This window comes from Chlorocebus sabaeus, chromosome 18, assembly GCF_047675955.1.
Source record: "Chlorocebus sabaeus isolate Y175 chromosome 18, mChlSab1.0.hap1, whole genome shotgun sequence".
Classification (NCBI taxonomy): Eukaryota; Metazoa; Chordata; class Mammalia; order Primates; family Cercopithecidae; genus Chlorocebus; species Chlorocebus sabaeus.
In genome coordinates, this window is record NC_132921.1 from 38,902,212 (window position 1) to 38,910,853 (window position 8,642).

The 8,642-nt window shown below is 38.9% G+C and overlaps 1 pseudogene; it reads right to left on the reverse strand.

Moving 5' to 3' along the window:
• Window positions 1-3,535: 3,535 nt before the first annotated feature.
• On the reverse strand, window positions 3,536-7,609 carry LOC119618604 (inhibitor of Bruton tyrosine kinase-like; annotated as a pseudogene).
• Between the last annotated feature and the right edge of the window lie 1,033 nt (window positions 7,610-8,642).

Here is an 8,642-nt window from a genome sequence, read left to right on the forward strand (position 1 = left end):
TTCTAACAGTCAGGACCTTCCATTGCAGGTCTGTTAGAGTTTGCTGGAGGTCCAGTCCAGACCCTGTTTGTCTGGGTATCAGCAGCAGAGGCTGCAGAAGAGTGAATACTGCTGAACAGAAATTTTTGCTGCCTGATCATTCCTCTGCAAGCTTCGTCTCAGAGGGGTACCCAAACGTGTGAGGTGTCAGTCTGCCTCTACTAGGGGGTGCCTCCCAGTTATGCTACTCAGGGGTCAGGGACCCATTTGAGCAGGCAGTCTGTCCATTCTCAGATCTTAAACTCTGAGCTGGGAGAACCACTACTCTCTTCAAAGCTGTCAAGACAGGGACATTTAAATCTGCAGAGGTTTCTGCTGCCTTTTATTCGACTATGCCCTGTCCCCAGAGGTGGAGTCTACAGAAGCAGGCAGGCCTCCTTGAGCTGCAGTGGGCTCCACCCAGTTCGAGCTTCCTGGACACTTTGTTTACCTATTCAAGGCTGAGCAATGGCAGGCGCGCGCCCCTTCCCCAGCCTGGCTGCTGCCTTGCAGTTAGATCTCAGGCTGCTGTGCTAGCAATGAGGGAGGCCCCGTGGGCGTGGGCGTGGGACCCTCCACGCCAGGCACCGGATGTAATCTCCTGGTGTTCCATTTGCTAAGACCCTTGGAAAAGCGCAGTATCAGGGTGGGAGGGATCCGATTTTCTGGAGTGCTGTGCGTCACGGTTTCCCTTGGCTAGGAAAGAGAATTCCCTTACCCCTTGCACTTCCCGGGTGAGGTGATACCTCGCCCTGCTTCAGCTCTCACTAGGTGGGCTGAACCCATTGTCCCACATGCCCCAGCGAGATGAACCCGGTACCTCAGTTGGAAAAGCATAAATCGCCCATCTTCTGCGTCACTGGCACTGGGAGCTGTAGCCTGGAGCTGTTCCTATTCGGCCATCTTAAGAACATAATTTTTAACTCCAAGTTCAACACACAGTGTATTTTCCTGAAGCTGCCTCTGCATTGTTTTCTTAAAGTTATTCTTTTATAGTTAGAGGAGCTATTACAAGTTATTTGACAAAAAGATTTAAAAGATATCAGATCATCTGTTCTAAGTGTCAAGTGAGTCAATATACCTGTTTTTAAAAATTATTGTACTAATATAACATGTTGTTATTAATATACATTCTCTATATAGGCATATTTGTATTTGTACTTTTTCTTGTTTGAATTTTGTGGAAATTCACACTGCTAAGTGTCAATTAAAATATTATCTGATCCTTGAGACTCACACATATATTTGGATCATTAAATTTGACCTTATATATATGTGATTGGATATATATGTTTTTCCTCTCTGGCTTCTGTTAAAATTTTCCATTTTTATTTTACTTTCGTTTAGTACAGATTAAACAGAAAGGAAATATTAATGTCATGACAAATATAGTTCATGAAGATTTCTTTTTCTCTACTTAATATGCTAAGGAGCAGGGGAAAGAGCGATTTTTTAACACAAACCATCCCAGATCTTTAAATTTGTATGTAAAACTGGCACTAGTTCATCATTGCTTCTGCTGAGAAAAAAAAAAAAAAAAAAATCAAAGTCACCCACGAGGGTTTTCCTCTCTCTTTCTTTAATAATGGATACTTTCAGAGACCTCCTGAGGTCCCATTCCCCCTGTCATGTTTAAAGGGTTTATTGTTTCCAGAAAAGCTTTTGCTGCTCCCTCTGGAGACTGAGCCTATCCAAGGTAATATTAATTCTGTGCCTCTCTCTTGTCGGAACTCAACTTCAAATGGAATATATGAGATGAAAGCTGAAAGAGAGGTTATGTGGGCTGTCATCCGCCATTGTGTCTGAGGCATCAACTGTGCTCAGAACAAATTAGGTGTCAGTCCGGTAAATCACACTCAGGAAGGGAAATCAGTTTATAGAAGACTTATTTGGTCTTCTAGAAGGCTCTTCCATTCAGAGAACAGTTCATCTTTCTTTTCTTTTTGGTAATTAAAAAAAAATCTGAGATTTAGCTGGTCATTTTTATTATCTCCTCAAGCCCCATCCCAGCTCACTTCATTTCCCCCACAAAGATGAAGGACTGTCGCTCTGAAGGGCTAGTTCCATTTGCAGAACCATTCACATGGAATGTCTCCTTTTTAAGTCTAATTTCCTAAATAAGGAAAGATCCGGGAAGAAAAGGAAGAGGAGGTGAGGTTGGGCAAGGGGGTGATGGGGAAGGAGAGGGACATGTGACTTCGCTGCTGGCTTGTGTGGTATGTGCAGATCAAGGAGAGAACACTCAGGGAGAAGAAGGTCAATCTGGCTCTCATGGGATTTGTTTCAGTTTTTGAAATCCTCCTGTATCCCATTAGTCCTTCATTAAGAAGTTTGATGGCAGAAGCAAATAAATTGCTTTTCACTTTGGAATATAGAATTTTAAGCCTGTCATAACTTTAATGTGAGAGAAAAGGATGCAAGAGAAAAGAAAATGAAATATTTGTATTTGTCATATCAGGCTCAAAACCATTCTGCTTTAATCTAAAATAACAACAACAACAACAAAAAACGCATTGGAATTTATGAGGAAGTAAGAGACCAAAAAAGAGCACGAAAATCAAATTCATTTGACCAACACTCCAGTTTTGATGACTAATGATTTCAGGACGCTGTTATAAATTTCTGAAATGGATCAAAATTATTTTTATAACACATTTGCTTACATATGTCTGCTAAACATGGGTAGAGTTAAACCTGAAATATTGAGTTCTTTAAAGTCATTTTTTCCAGCTAAATTATAGCAGTGAATTGCTGTGTGTTCCTCTAGGTATATCTTCCAGAAACTAGAATGTTAACCCTCCCAATTTATCTAGGTACTAGAGCACAAATGTAACCTTTTTTAAAAGATTTAAACACTCAAAAACAAACCAAATAGTATACTATAAAGAAATTAATTTCTGTTTCTAGATGTACTACATAGGCTCAGAACTTCTGAATATACAATATTGTGAAGGTAATGAGAATTTTTTTTTTTTTTTTTTTGAGACGGAATCTCTCTCTGTCACCCAGGCTGGAGTGCAGAGGCAAGATCTTGGCTCACTGCAAGCTCCGCCTCCCAGGTTCACGCCATTCTCCTGCCTCAGCCTCCCGAGTAACTGGGACTACAGGCGCCCGCCAGCACACCCGCCTAATTTTTTGTATTTTTAGTAGAGACGGGGTTTCACCCTGCTAGCCAGGATGGTCTCGAATTCCTAACCTCGTGATCCACCTGCCTCGGCCTCCCAAAGTGCTGGGATTACAGGCGTGAGTTAATGAGGACACTTTTCCAAACTATTTAATTCTTAGGTTTATACTTAAACATTTATTTTAGAAATTTTTAACACTTTCAGAAACTAATTTTCTCACAGTTAGGCTATTGTAAGTTCCTTCATCCCAATGAAAACAAAATCAAAGCCTACAATGACTCTAAATCTTACAAATAAACTATTATCTTGAACTAAACTGTCTAGAATAATTAGTGTTCTTATTCCCTTTCCACTGTACTCCATTGCTTAATGCAAAATGGAGAATGTGCTATCTAAAATGAAATATGCCATTTGAACAGGTCAATCTTTAGACCTACAACACACTCATAGCCTATGAAAAACAACAAGAATGTCAACACAGCCATGTGGCAAACACAAAATTCTGGCCATTAATAGGTTAGATTAATGACCAATGCTCTTAAACTCTTTAGTGTCATGTTATAAAGCACAGTGACAAAAAATATTTGGTAAGATCTTTGAAAGTCTAAAACAAAAAGTTATTTTTTATACATAGTTCTTTCTATGTTACAATTCAGTTACTCCTCCATTTGTTAGATTATTCAGTGTCTGTTAGATTATTCAGAAGAAACAATCCATTTTAGTCTTAACCTAGTCAGTTTTTCCTCTTACACATTTTTACATAAAAAATTGCTAAAATCACAATTCTGAGGAATTTCTTTTTAATCAAACAAATACTGTATGCTTAAACTAGAACCTTTTGAAGCATTAGGAAAGGAAATTAGAACCTTTCTTATTCTATTTAATATGATGTTACCAAATTTATAAGAACTCTTTTCCTCAGCTTTTCTTTATACTAACAATCATAATTTGAAAAATATATCTCAACCCCACAGTGAACAAACATGCATGCTTATTCCACATAGGTACTGCCAGCAGTGCCTGTGGTATCCTTTCAACTCTGACAAAATCCTCAGGGTTGTCAAATGTCCCATAGAAAACCAGTAAATCATGTATCCTCCTCAGTTTGGATCAGACCCAAGGTTTTTTTCCCTCAATTTCAAATAAAGCTGCTTCCTTGTAGTTCTTCTACAGTATATGTGAAAGTGACTGGGGCTACCATGGAAAGAGTAGTCACTGAAGAAGATAGCCAAGGATTGGGACTGTCTAAAGATGATGAATCTGAAATGTGGCTGCTTTCTGTTCCTGGGGTACTGTGGGTAGAGCATCTCACAACTTTTTGGAGCCTGAGAATTTTTAATTTCTTTAAAACAAACTTTTTTGACATGATCGCCTGAAATATGGCCAGTAACAGACTGTTTTGCCCATACATTTATGTAAATGTCCATACATGTACTGGTTTTGGGGCTTTTGAAGGGGTGGTTAAAACTGTTTCCATGCAAATAATTTCTGAATTGTTTTCTTTGGTAGTTGATACAATCATTTTTCATTGCTTCTGAGAAAGTTTAACTCCATGAGATCATTTGCCTAAATTTGACTTTGGTATAGCTCCACATTTTGTCTACTTTATTCTGTTTTTATGATGGTTCTGAGATTCATAACACAACAGGAAGCTATGCAAAAGTTGGTAGTCCTAGAGATTTACGGTCTCCTGATTTCACAATGAGATTTCATACAGATAAGGTTGTGGGGAAAGTTAAACCTTATGTTAATAGTATATCTCTTACATATTCTAGGGAACATTTAAAACCATGGGAAAAGTCACCAATATTTAAAATATCTGCTACACAGCCCATTTCCAGTGACAGGATTGATACTATCAACTCTTGTAGGTGGTTTGCAAGCTCTTTCAGTCCTGAGATAATTACTTCAGTATGCTGGTTCATCCTCTTCTCACCTGCAAATGATGATGATTATTTCTCCCCTTGCTTTTGTTAACACTGATACTATGTGGATGACATGAAAGAAAATCACAATTAAATAAAACATGTACAAATAAATGATATTACTAGAAAGGTCCTGCCACTGGTCATATCCGTGCCACCACTGTGCACAAGTCTGGAGGTGTTTCTTCTCACTGATCATTCCTCTTGTCTAAATTTGCATTTTACCCGCATTTATCTCCATTACTACTTCTCCCTAACTAACTTTGGGTAAATTTGACTAGAGGTATAACCAGAAATTCCATAATTTCATTTTTAAATAATTTCATGGTATCCTGACCAATCACAGTTCTACAGAGGGTAATTACTGAATACTGGAATTGCTGCTTGTCTCTTCACTTGATCTAGCACTCTTGAGATTTTATATCATCTCCTAATAACCTACTTTATTGTTCCAGTCTTGTCTCTCTCTCTTTGGCCAGACATCATGATTCCTGATTTTCTGTCAGACTCCAGGATCCTAATTTTATGTTCAGCCAGACATCCTTGGTATACATTCTCTTCTTTCTTCTGTTCTGTTTGTGTTCAGCACAGGACAACTCAGATATAACATCAAGTTCGTTTAATAGTCATGTTTGCTTGTTTCCATCAGCTAAGCTTCTGATTTCCCTCCCAGTTTCCTTTCACTACTCCACATCTTAATAGACACTGAGTCATTCATTTGGTCTCTGGGCAGGTGGTACAAATACACTATGCCCTCTCTCCTGAGGCCTAGGTCAGGTTAGAGCATCATATCAATGGGAACTGTGGTCAAGGATTCTAGGGGATTTCTAACAGTTAATGGGACCAATTTGATGAGAACCAAGAGGATAACCCAGAGTACGTAAGACATTTTGTCTTCCAAAATTTCTACCAAGGGGTGATAGAGGTTTGCTAGTAACTGACGTGATATACTTCAGTTTTTTTCTGCCACTTGCTACTTCACCTCACTTATATTCTTCTTTCCTCAACTGCAAAGTTATCAAACTATTGCTCTTCTCTTTACTATGAAACTTGTTTTCAAGATTAGTCACCACCTAAATCTCTGGTTCATTATCTCTCATCCACCGGTCCTCTGGATTTTGTTTTTTCCTCTCTCCTAAAATTAAACTGTTCATTGTACTGGTAATCCTCAAATTGCCAAATCCAACAAGCCCCTTTATTTCTCATACTGTTGGGATTGTGACATTTGCAATGTTGAGTACACACTCCGTAAAATGCTCTTCTGTCCTGGTTTTTATGCCCAACACCCTTCTGTCTTCTTTATTTCAGACTGATCTTTTTCTATCACACTGAGCATTCTATTCATCTGTCTATCTCTGGAACTTCCCAATTCCTTTTAAACCATGCAAAAATTAAGTTCTAGTTTTCTTGCTTTGCTTGTCATCAAATTTTCAGCCCTTTTCTCTTTCCTTACACTCAGATCTGTATTTCCAGCTGCTGTCAATTTTCCATGGCTGTGTTCCATGGGTGTATCTGACACAATACAAAAGAGACTTAACTTTTCACTAAATCACTTTATTTTTCTCTGTTTTTACCTCCATGTTTCATTCAGTAGTCCCAACTAAAGGTTTTATAGTTCTTTACCACCACTCAATTTCTGCTGATCCCACCCCTCCCATGGATGCCTAATCCTTCACTCTTCTCTCATCTACAACCTCACTGCATTTTTATTTAAGACTCTCATCATCTCTCAGTCTGACCCCAAACATCCTAAACAAGTTTATTTTACCACTTTCCTGGCCATCCCTTCAACTATATGCCCCAGCATGTTCTTTTTTTCTTTTTTCACAACTTTTAGGTCATATGAACATATCATGCTTTTGTTTCCTTTCCTTTTCTCATGCAGATGTCTCTGCTAAATTTATTATTTTTTTTCCTCTTTCCTGGTCATGCAATTTCTTTCCTGGTCATGCAATTTCGTTTGTATAGTCTTCTGATTCTTATTTCTTCCTGGATTATTCCTGGCTCCAATTTACTTCAAATAAATTTGCCAACGTGCAAAGTAATCACAACTTGTTGCTGTTTTTGACACTTGCACCAGGTGCAAACTAAAGTGAAGCCTATCTTTTGTTTTGCCCCAGAGCTGCTACTAATCTGTGACAGGAAGGTCTCCCAGACTTTTCTAATGGGAGAAAGTGACTTCTTAGTAGAAAGGATTCTAGTTTTTCTCACTTCTTTCAATTCTAGGATATTGTTGGAACCCAGGTGTACTTGAAATGTACTAATTGAATCCAAGATGTGGGGAAAGGCAAACCTGAAGGAGCCAATGGAGCCACATAGGCTCCGTGATGTAGGCTGGAGCCACTTGGATTTATTTATAACCATTTAAAAATCTTGTATTGTGACAGTCGGCTTTTAGGAGATCAAAGGGGCCAGTGCAGAAATGTTGTTTTCCTGACTGTGCAGCACACAAACATCATTTAAATGTCCCCTCAACATGTGCTCACATCCGAAGCCCATCAGAGCATCAGGCAGCAATGGGAGCTGGCACCGTGCCCGCATTGTTAGTCTTGCTCCATTATGATGGAAATAACAGGCAAGACAGAAACAGAAAGCAGGATGGGGGAGTGGCACGGGGTTAGATAGCTCCTTGGTGGGGTTGGGGGGTGGGGGAGGGGGGAGTGGATGCAGACATAGTCCTGATAACCTGATGTTTGAATTTCAATTTTTTTTTCTGTTGAAAAAGCAGATTGATGCGAGAATGGCTTCATAATCTCCCTGGCTAGAGGTGATTTTTCAAACTCCTGCTTTAGTGTCTTTGGAGATAGAGCCCGGTGGCCACATGAGGCCTGAATGTTGAGATTAATCCCCCTTGTTTGGAAGATGGAAGTGGTAAAACAGACTATAGATATATCAGGGCAGTTCAAAGGCCAGAGTCCAAAAAGCATATGATGCCAGCAAGCAGTAAAATTTCTATTCAACCTTCTTCTAGAATCCAGTTTGCTTTCCGCATATTGTGAGTGCACTTCATGGGATGATTTTCATAACATTCATTTATCAAATACATATTAATATTCAAAGAACTTTTATATTTACTCATTCATTTGGAACATACATCTCTCCTGTAATGTTATAAAGATTCAAAGCTGGAAATTCCTCAGAGATCATCTCTCCAATGCTCACATATACTAAAATCCAAAGGGATCTTAGTTTGCCTAAAATCTTATACACAGCTAGCAATACTGGGTCCCACGCCTGTTGGATTTTCATTCCAGTGCTTTTTACATGACCCAGTGCAACCACTTAGACAATAATTTATTTATGATTTTTCATAAGATGATAATTGTTTGAGAGCATGTATATATTTATAGGGTATAAGGGGAGATTGGGAAATTGTGCCTCCTGCAATTGGGAAGGAGCCCTGTGGAAACACTTGAGGCATTTTAGTCTGTGGTGGGGTAGGAGTGTCCAGTGCAAGTGGAATGCTATTAAAAGGAACATGCCTACAATTTTTCTTGTGAAACAATCATTCCACAATGTTTATTTCTAGTATTACACAATGGGGGTAGCTTTCTATCTTTGCCACTTTTTTTTC